Raw genomic sequence first — 11,382 nt, 5'->3', positions numbered from 1 at the left:
CAAGGGCCATCAGCAAGGAAGAAGGAAGGAAGAAGGTAAGAAGGGCAGCTGAGTAGCCAATACTGCTTTTAATGTCCCCTTGATTTTATTCTATATCTTGATGAAAAGCATAAGATTTTTCTTTTTGTTGTTAAAACAAAAACACAACTTCTACTTTTCAATGCAGAATATGTGTATCTTGTTTCCAATCATGGGAGGGCATAAAAGTAATCATCTTTTCTTTCCCTGTACCACAGAATCATTCTGCTAAATGAAAAGTACTTATAGCCCACAGTATTGGTTGTACACCTTACAACCATTCACTCCAGTTCTTTGTTGAGTGAACCCTCAACTTGATCACTCTGTCTGATGATAGGTTCATCCGAGATGACCCTTTAAAGCTCTAGAAAGTGAGGCTTAATCTAATCCAATCCTAGTAATTCTATTTCTCAAATCAGTAATTGGTTTTGAAATAAATATATAACACCATTCTGGCTAATGATTTGTGAGAGGGACTCTTTTGAGACCCTTGTAGGAAAAATTTTCATCCTTGATAAACTGAGACACTTGGAGAAATTGTCCCTTTATTTCAAAGAAAGCAGGTGAGGATATGATGGCTGGAGCATCCAGCAGTCATCTTGCAACCATGAGGGGATAAACCCAGGAAAAGGTCAAGTTAAGAATGTTAAAACAGAAACTGGGGCCTTCATATCATTGTTGAATCACTGAATTCATCAACCTTGAAACTGCCCTAACTCCATCAACCTTGAAACTGCCCTAACTCTAAGCTTTTTATTTTGTGAAATAATAAATTCCTCCACATGTCAGAGACTTATAAATTTATTTTCTGTGAGCCCAAGGCATCCTTGCTTCCCGGTCATATCCCTGTTAACATATGTTCCATGCTCTCTGTGTCCATTAATAACCTTATTTCACCAGCATTGGCATCAATCTCTTATCAGTGTTCAGTTCCCCACAAGACAATGTGCAGTCTTTTGATAAACTTTGATAAACAAGCCAGCTTATCATTGTGCTCCATGCTGTCACATTGGCATTAGCAGAGCCAGATATTCTAAAGCCCATGTGGTCAGAAAATTCAGGCTAGGATGTTGTGACAAGTGCTGAAGCTCCTCAGGTTCCCCATGGAAGGTTCTCTATTTCCCTGGAGCCTGTCCTGATGTGCCCATCCTGAGGTGTCCCATTAACAGTAAGAGGGACCTATGCACTGCTCTGAACCCACAGACAGAGCAGCACCAGAGGCTGAAGGGAAAGACTTAGGAGAATAATGATGTTGACAGAAAAGTTTTGTCTATTAAAATTAGCTACGATTTTGAGTTTTCATGCTTATAACTGAAGATAATGTCTTGTGCACAAATTATATGGACAGATGAAAAAGCTGTGAACACATAGATATATCCAGATGGAGAAGTATTATAAATTGGAAAATTATTTGATTCTATTAGGTGATTATCATAAATTCTTTTTTTTATTAAAAAAAGACTTAAAATGTGATCAGGTATCTAAAATGTCAACTGCTGCACAAACTTTTTTTTTCTTTATAGAAATAAAATTGCTGTATACAGTCTTATGCTGTTATGGAAGAAAATTTGCAAAAGAAAATCCCGTTTGATTCTTACACCCTGGCCTCTAGATCCAACACCACCCCGAGGTTCAGTGAGTTTCTACAGGTTCCTCAGACTTCCCGAGCTCCGGTGCAGGGCTGCTTTAAAATGTCCTCACTCACTCTTTCTTGCACGAGGACAGTACAAAAAGGTTCTAAATAGCTATTTTCTACCTTGGCTGGGGAAAAGTATACAATGCACATGCTTGTCCCAAGATTTTCAAGCCCATAGGGCCTTGTCAGAACTTGGCAGCAGAAGAATTTAAGACCTGACTTCCAACTAAATAGGGCACAACACTGTATTTATCTTTATATCATAGTTTCTATGTACTACTTGTGATTTTGTGTATTTACATTTTAAAACTGGTTTTCAGACCAAAACTTCTGAGAAATCAAATGAGATTGTCAAAAAGACTTTAGAATCAAGCAGGCTAGGAAGAGACAGACAGGTCATCAATGATGCTAATTGGAGTTTGTCTGTCCAGTGCCACCTTCAGATTCAAATGGCCAAGGTGAGAACTGATATATATATATATATATATATATATATATATATATATATATATATATATATAAAGTGGGGAAGTTGGTATCTGTCTCCTAGATACCAACATTAAGTTGGGAGATTTTCTCTGAACTAATGCTCTGGAAGGTCAATGCAAAGCACCATGTCTGTCTTTAAACAAATATAGCAAAGCTTCTCTACTAGAAAAGGTTCTAAGAATGTACACATTTTACATTTGCCCTAAGGACACTGCTATTGAACGGTTACAGAATTTTTTTTTTCAGTTTCCTTGAATGCCTTAAGCAACTTCTTTAGAATATCCTCCTTAGTGATGATTTTTCTTATACTGGGAATTGAACCCAGGGATGCCTAACCACATCCCAGCCCTTTTTATTTTTGAGACAGGGTCTCATTAGGTTGCTTAAGCTGGCCTTGAACTTGCAATCCTCCTGCCTCAACACCAGGAGCTTCTGGGATTACAGGCGTGTGCCACCACATCTGGCCCTACTCCTGAATCTTTATTATTTCAAGACTTCTTTTGCTTGAGGAGGGAGTGCAGCAAGCGTTTAAGGGAAATGATGGCAAATCCACAGAGCCAACAATCTTTTGAAGGGAAATCCTGTGAACAAGATTGGTTAGTAAATTCAGTTAGTGCTCTTTTGCATTCATCTTATTCATCCAGAAGAATGAATTTTCAAACAGGAAAAGAAAAGCAGCTACCAATAAGAGGGCACTGATGTTTAAGACAGATTTTAGGCAGGCAGTTATTACTGATTTAAAGGAGAATTACATCCCATGTCCTCCCTCCCCCCACCAGATGTAATCAGAGAACTATAATCAGTAACACTAAAGAAGTCAGAGAGAAAGCCTGGAGATAGATGAAGGCCCCTGGTTTCCAAGGGAAAGTATAGCGCAAAAGGGAGAGGCAAAGGTAGACTCCAGAAACTTCTCATTGTTTCTAGAATTGTAGAATAGGGTGTTAAACAGATTCCAAATTACAGAACACTAGAAATAACTTCATAGTTTTACAGGTATTTGTTAAAAGGAGGGTTGAAAAGATGAGCTGACTTGCCTAAGGTCATAAGACTGAGCATAATGAGGAAATCAAAGCAGTGACTTGGATTATATCCTGGTGTTTCTTCTAGATAGGGAAGAGGGGAGGGGGAGAAAGGGAAGAGGCAGGGGTTTAGCAAGGATGGTGGAATGTGATGGACATCATTATCCAAAGTATACGTATGAAGACACGAATTGGGTGTCAATCTACTTTATATAGAGAGATATGAAAAATTGTGGTATATATGTGTAATAAGAATGTAATGCAAAAAAACCAAAGTACTTGTATAGAGACATGAATTGGCGTGAACATACTTTATATACAAATATATGAAAAATTGTGCTCTATATATGTAATAAGAATTGTAATGCATTCCACTGTCGTGTATTTAAAAAAATAAAATCAATTTTAAAAAAAGAAAAAAAAAACTGGGGCTAGGGATGTGGCTCAAGCGGTAGCATGCTCACCTGGCATGCATGCGGCCCGAGTTCGATCCTCAGCACCACATACCAAAAAAAATAGATGTTGCATCCGCCGAAAACTAAAAAATAAAAATATTAAAATTCTCTCTCTCTCTCTCTCTCTCTCTCTCTCTCTCTCTCTCTCTCTCTCTCTCTCTCTCTTAAAAAAAAAAGAAAAAAAAAACTAAAGTGAGGCTCACTAGGAGGAATTGGGGTTTGGAAAGGGACCACTAAAATCCACAAAGTCACAGCAAATTCACCTTTAATAAGCAAAGAGACCACGGAAACACCACAGAGTCAGTGTGCCTTCATTCCAGCAAAACATCTGGTGGAATATCTGGGGAGATCCTTGTAGACAACATGTGAAAATACAGGAGGGTGCTGGAACAGCCAGGAAAAAGGCATCAAGAAATAGACACATGTCATTGTCCTCCACATTTTGGTGTAGGAGCTTCAGTGACTCCATCCACAGGTTTATCTCTTAAGTCTATTTTTTCATTGCTATAACAGAATACTACAGGCTAGATAATTTATGAAGAAAATAAATTTGTTTCTCATAGTTCTGAAGGCTAGGAAGTCCAATATCTAGGTACCATCATCTTGTAAAGTCCTTCTAGAGGTGAGATGGTAAGAAAGGACAGGGGTAGAAAGGGAAGTAGAACTCATCTTTCTATCAGGAACCCACTCCCTCAGTAACTAACCCATTTCCACAATAAATGCATTGATCCATGTGAAAGCAGTGTGTCCTTGACCTCCTAACACCTGTCAACATGTTGCCTTGAAGATTCTTTCCAGCATGTGGACTTCGGGTGACACATTCAACCACAACCATCATGTGTCATTCCCAGCCCTGGGTTTCATGAAGTACCTCCATGAACTAAGTCAACCCAGAAAAGGGTGCCAGGACCCTGCAAGATATAAACAGGGGGAGAGCTAGAGTATCTGACAGGCTTAGGCTGGAGAACAGAAAACTCAGAAGTTATAGATGGCTGGGGGGTCTTCAAATTCTCTGAGTAAATCATGAGAAAGGAAGAGAAGACATGTCAGATGCCAAAAGGAAGAACTCCTGTTCCCGAGTAAAGGAAGCCAGTTTCATCTGGACCTGAAGAACTTTCTTACCAATTGCATGATCCAGCCCAAGGATGGCTACCTCTCCTGCAAATCGCCAACAGTGGACGCTTCAGCATCATCAGGGCTAGAAGTGAGGGAGGGGATCATCGGTCCAGAAACCCCTGAGAGACATTCCTGCAAGAGTCAGAAAAGAAATCAGATGTCTTCCAAGAGCCTCACTCCACAATTAGGGTTGGTTTTTACTCCCGAGCAGTGTGACCAGGAAGTTTGAGATTGACTTTTCTCTCCTACTTCATACAGTATCTCTTTGGGTCATTTAAAAAAAAAAAAAAAAAGGGCCTTATCATCTTCCATCTTTCAATGATTGTTACCCATGAAACCCCTTCCACAAATGGGAACTAGCATCCTTTTCCAGCTTCCATACTGCCTCATCTGCTAATAGATAGGCCTCTTTCTAAGATACTGAGATAACTGTAAACTTGGTCAGAGCGCCAGATTCAGATATTGTTTTCCTTTACTAGTGCCCTTCCTGTAATCATTTATTTGTGGCTCCTTAGATTCTCAATCTCCTTAATGAGCTGCTGACTCTAAAATTGGCTCTTTGCTCAGAGTGGGGTTTCCCCAGCCTAGAGATCTGAAAAGACACCTCCCACCCTGTGGCCCTGGGGGAGCCCCAAGGCCCCCAGAGAGTTCAACTATTTTATTCTATATGTCAAATGGAAGAGAAGTTTGGCCAGTAGGTGTGGAAAGGAGGGGAATTTTCAATTGTGAAATAGTGACCAGATACTATTTTAACAATGAAAGATCATTTCTCTTCACTAACTCACATGTACACACCTACTTGATTGATTTGCTCTTTTATCCATGGCCTAATATGCTGGAAGCACCATCAGAAGCTGATTCAGGGGTACCAGAGTTACAACCAGATAATCTTGTCATGTGAATCTAAAACGTGTGCTTGCTTTTTTGATATATTGTGGAAATCTTTTCTGCAGGCAATATCTAGATGTTTACCACTTACAGAAGACCTGAAACAAAATTTTGAGTAAATTTCATCCATTAAATATCTCCCTGGAAAATACCAGTAAATTTTGGAATAAATGTGTTCATGTTCCATGGTTAAAAAAAAAAAAAAAGAGCTGGGTATGATGGTGCACACTTGTAATCCCAGCAGCTTGGGAAGCTGAAGCAGGAGGCTCATGAATTTAAAGTCAGCCTCAGCAATTTAGTGATGTTCTAAGCAACTCAGTAAGACACTGTCTTTAAATAAAACTTTAAAAATGGCTGAGGATGTGGCTCAGTGGTTAAGTGCCCCTGAGTTCAATTCCCAATACAAAGAGAGAGAGAGAGGAGAGAGAGGCTCCTGAAGTCATCTCCATGTAGACAGAGGAGAAAAAGCTTAAGAGTATTTGCGTCTACTGAATGCCACCACCACTTATAGCCCAAGTGTGATGATGAAGGGGAGCAACTGGCGTAGGTCTACAGATCTTAAGTATTAATCAACTGGGAGACAGACCCAGAGGCAGGCTGTTGAGCTTAAAGACTGAGAAAGCAAAATTCTGCATTAAAGGAATTGGCATGAGAGATGGGGAGAGCAGGAGGCATAAGATGTTAGCTCCAAGTATCTGGATCCATACCTGGGCACTGAACTTTAAAATTCAGGCAAGGGGGAAAGAGTCAGGTCTACATACATTAATGCTCCAAGAGCCCATGGCTTCCTCTTCACTGCCGTATCCCCGCATTTGGAGGGTATAAGTTGAGTTTAACACCAAATTTGTCTATTTGGGCCATCTTTGGTTCTTCCTAGGCTATAGCAACAAGAAGGGATAGAAGGTTCTTGAGAGTGATCTCCTGAGATGGTAAATGGCAGAAGACTAACATCAGGAGAAGACAGATAGGAGGTATAAATTACTAAGAAAAGGTTAAGATTGTGTTGAGCAAACACTAAAAGAAGTATGCCCAAAACTAGTTTATTCAAGCTACCAGGCTTATTCCTGCCTTAGAGCCTCCATCAGGAATATCCTGTCCAGATCCTGGCAGTGTTACCTCCTTGTTTTTCAGGTTCGGCTCAAATGCTACATTCACAGAAAGGATCCCTCTGATGATCCAGACTAAAGGAGCCACCCAATTACTATCGTGTCTCTCTTACTTTCATCCTTAAACTCAGTATTTCTTGTAGTTACCCTGATCCTTTGTTTCTGTCTACTGTCTGGCCCCTTTCTTCGAGAATGTAAATTCCTTGCAAACAGGAATCCTATGTCAGTACCCTACCCCTCACCCATAGGTATCACATACCTAATACATGGGGTGAGTGTTTAATCCATATTTTGTTGAAAGAATGAATAAACAAATCAATGATGGGAAATTCTCAGTTCAAAGCTAACAGATTTTCTTGTTTTTAATTGATTTTTTAAGCAGATTTTCTTGTGGACAGAACTTCCCCAATAAAAATATGTAACTAAAACATGTAAATGTGATGTCCTTGAGATTCTCTAAGCAATTTAAAACATTCATTTTCTCCCTAGGCACATACTATTATTAGATAATGCTATCATGTCATAAAATAAAACTGTTATCTACCACTTGTAACCAATATCATATTACCTTATCTTTCTTCTGATCCCCAGGAGCTATACACAAAGACTGCCTCTTAATTTCAAAAGTGACTTTTTAAAAGTCTCCTAAGCACTTATCCACTGTGAGCATCTTTCTCACCTACTCCCATGGTATAAAGTTTTTTTCTCTTGGATAACCCACAGAGATCTAAACAGAGCTCCAAATCCTATATCCCGAAGCACTGAAGAGTGGAGCACTATAAATCTATCACCCCACCAATATCATTTCTTGCCTGACCAATTCAATTTTAGCATGCTAAAACAGTTACCTGCTAAAATATGAAAATTCTGCAACCAGAAAAAAATGGCAGATATTTTTCTTTGCAGACAAATAAATATGCAGCATGAAGTGTGCTGTGTGAATTAAATAATTACAAGGCGGACACCAAAGGGCCAAGATGAAAACAGGCATATCCAGTAGGCTACCTACATGCTTTACAATAAGTCTGAATACAGTCTGAATGGGATGCAGCTAAATGAAAAATTCCACTAGTCCTATTCATTTAGGTAGAAAATTCTATTTTAACTTCAGAATGAGAAAACTGCACTATTAGCTAAAGTCCATTTTGTATATATAAAACTTTAGGGATTTGCTTCATGTCCTTGGCTTTCAGCTACAGTGCATGGCTGTGGGCTTCCAGGGACAGGAGAACACACAGCTGGGGTAGGAGAGATCACCCACTGCTGAGGAACACTCATGTGGGAAAGTTCTGGTAGCAACCCCACAAGATTGCAGAGAACTCCAGGAAATAAATCAGATGCAGTGCTTCTGTGAGTATACGAACACACTTACAGCCAGAGACTAGGGGAGTCCTCTTGTCACCTGGTGGGAACACAGGTGAACCTTTACTTTTTTTGGTGTTGGGGGGGCGGGGAGTACCAAGGATTGAACCCAGTGATGCTTAACCATTGAGCCACATCCCCAGCTTTTAAAAAAAAAAATATTTTAGAGATAGGGCCTTGCTAAGTTGCTTAGGGCCTTGCTAAATTGCTAGGCTGGCTTTGAACTGGCATTCCTCCTGCCTCAGCCTCCTGGGCTGCTGGATTACAGGTCTGCACCATCATGCCTGGCAATGAGCTTTTACTTCTCAACTGTCTCTTCTACATAACTTTGCTCCTAGTTCTTGTGTATATTCTTGGATCAAGCTGCACATTCTCAGTAAGCTTTCTCTCACACATCTTGCCTAGTGGACTTGGATGTTTCTATGGACTCAGATCTTTTTAAATATGGATACATCACATGCTCTTTTTTCAGTCTAGCCCCTATATATCCTGTCTCAATGTAGATCATTATTTCCTCATCAGCAGGGATATATCTCCTATTTTTCCCTCACAGAATTTAGTACAATACTTCCATAAAATGTTCAATAAGAGCTCAGGAATGACTTAGTCAATTATACACTCTAGGTTTCTTTCCTGAAAAACAAGGGGTCCTTATATGAGAATTGGAGTTTAGGGAACAACTGAAATGTGTTGAAAGGGAGAAAAGATTTAAACTCATTAAAGAGACAAGAGGTGATAAATATTTGTCCTAAATGACATTGCAGGGTAGTGTCTTCCCAAGCCACACCCAGCTCTGATGATGTGTGGTAACTGAAACCTGAGTTTCCTAGTCTTATGGTGATTAAGGTGTACATTTCCATGATGATAATTTTTGGCACTTCACCTAATTCTCCTTTAAGGGCAGAATAAGGATTAATTGGATAATCCCTTCTAATTGCAAAGTCTCTCAGAATTCAAAATTGTCATGACTATACTTAGTTCTCCCATCCACTGCTGGCCATTCTGGGAAGAGCCTTCCCAGACCATTTGAGAGGGACCCAAAGGAGGGTGTGGCTTCCAGGTGGCGCCTGAAAAGCAAAAATACCAAGCGGAAGATGTGAGGCAGAGGCAGTCTCCTCCCAGGACCCTTTCCCTGTATCCAGTAAAACTCATCTCTTAGTCAGTGACATACAGGGGCAAGAGTGCTTTTTTGGTACAGTTGGTGTCTGCAGACAGGGTCAGATGTACTTCCAAGATGTGCTCTTTACTAGGGGAGGTGAAGTGCCATCAGCAATCCAGAACTCTCATACTGGCTTATTTCTTTGATAGTCCATTTTAATGCCTCAGACCTGATGCTCAGGAATCTAAAATAAGAATTATTTTCTTTTTTTTTTTTAAACAATGCTGGTTTTCCAGCCCAAGTCCTCATCTATGCTAGGCAAGCACTCTGCCACTGAGCTATATCCCTGGTCCCTCCCCTGTTGTCTTTCTTTCTTTCTTTCTTTCTTTCTTTCTTTCTTTCTTTCTTTCTTTCTTTCTTTCTTTCTTTCTTTCTATTAGAGAAAAGAAAAAATTCAAAATCTATTCTTTCATCGCTTCAGCAAAGCACACATGAAAGTATCTCTTTGTCAAGTTTTCTTTCTTTCTTGGTATTCAAGGGTCTCTCATCCCCCCTTCCGCCCTGTCCCCAGTGGTAAGGAAATGGCCCAGGTGGTGCCCTCTTGGGTTCCCACACTGCCTGAGCACTGGGGTTTCTGCTACTTTACACTGTGGTGTTCATATTCTTCATGCCCCATTAAGAAGCAGGAGAACAAAGAAACTCAGTATTTGAAAGCAGAACCGGGATCATTCGAATAGATCCCTTTATTTTAAGATGAAAAAAAAAGGCTAAAACAAATCACCAAAAGTTGAAAACTCATGGCCATCAATTTTGGTGTATTATGTTACTATTATTAATAATAAATGCTATCTTTATATGAAAGCTTATATGAAAATCTGAGTTAAGAAAGATAAAAACGGAGTTATAGGTTGGGAAAATTATGGGAAAAGAGAAAATTGTGAAATGTATCATTCAGATATAATATTATGACAATTGCTTACATAATATGTATAAACCAGAATTATGAAAGAGGAACTATTTAGTGCAGCTTAAGATAAGGAACCTAAAAAAGGAAAAAAGGTTAATACAAATATTAAACTACATAACCTGAAAGTAAGGACAACAAAACAAAAAAAAATAATATTTTATTTTACTTTGATATTCAGTTGAACTTTTGAAAATAGGCTGGATTAACTGTTAGAAAGTACAAGATTAGAAACTTGTTAAGGAGTACTTAACTTCACATATTAAATGGTGAAATGTTTACAAAAAGCAGGCTCTGTACAGGCTCTCGGAAAGAAAATGTTGTCTAAAACCAAGCAGGATCTGTGGTATACTCTGGCCCTCTCATTTTAGGAAGAAATCAGGAAATGAAGAAGCAGGTGACACTAGATGGTAAAAAGAAAAATAAATAGAACCTATACTTAGAGCTTGGTCATGGCCTAAGTACTATGACACAATAAATCCATAAGAAAAATCAAACAGATTAAAAAATAAGCATAGAAACTGGAATCTTATAGATTATATAGAAGTTCAGGGTAGGAAGCTACTATTTATGAAATAACCAGGAGCCAGCTTTAGCATGCCAGCCATTAGATCTCCATGTTCCTCCTCCTACATTTTAGGAAGTTCCTTTTAATGGATATTAAGTCAATCATTAGGAGGTTTTGTTTTGTTTTAATCATCAGCCTGAACATCTACTTATATCAGAGGTTGTGGAATCCACAAGGAAGGAAATTCCTCATGGTATCTATTGTGTGGTCCTGGAAGGGCCAGGCAGCCATGTCTAGGTCTAAAATTTCCAGTCACTAATTGTTAGACAACAACTGAGAAGTAGGCCCCTCAACTTTCAGACCTAATCTGGTAGCATGCATGATAAGGTTACATATCAGGTGATCTAGTCAATCAATACTTCTCTAGGCTTTTAGGCTTCATTTACCCTAACTTCTCAAAAGTAATTCTGGATACTTAATGTGAGTGAAAGTACACTTAAAAACAACTACTATACTGTCTATATAGTCTTTGTCAACTTTAAAAACAAAAACAGAAACAAACAAAACCAAACTTTTTTTAAGCAGATTTAGGTTCACAGCAAAACTGAGAGGAAGGCACAGAGATTTCCTGTACTTCTTCCTCACACAAGCATAGCCTCCCCCACTATCAGTAGCCCCCAACTAGAGTGGTACTTTTTTATGACTTATGAGCCTACACTGAC

General features: G+C 39.2%; 1 long non-coding RNA gene across 1 annotated transcript; it reads right to left on the bottom strand.

Moving 5' to 3' along the window:
• Positions 1-3,865: 3,865 nt before the first annotated feature.
• LOC144366262 (uncharacterized) lies at positions 3,866-4,860 on the bottom strand. Its single transcript, XR_013425274.1, has 2 exons — positions 4,740-4,860; positions 3,866-4,528 (listed from the first exon to the last, which is right to left on the bottom strand). It is a non-coding gene; the product is annotated as an uncharacterized LOC144366262 (long non-coding RNA).
• Between the last annotated feature and the right edge of the window lie 6,522 nt (positions 4,861-11,382).

Source organism: Ictidomys tridecemlineatus, chromosome 1, assembly GCF_052094955.1.
Source record: "Ictidomys tridecemlineatus isolate mIctTri1 chromosome 1, mIctTri1.hap1, whole genome shotgun sequence".
Taxonomy (NCBI): domain Eukaryota; kingdom Metazoa; phylum Chordata; class Mammalia; order Rodentia; family Sciuridae; genus Ictidomys; species Ictidomys tridecemlineatus.
This window is presented reverse-complemented; position numbering and strand designations above follow the sequence as displayed.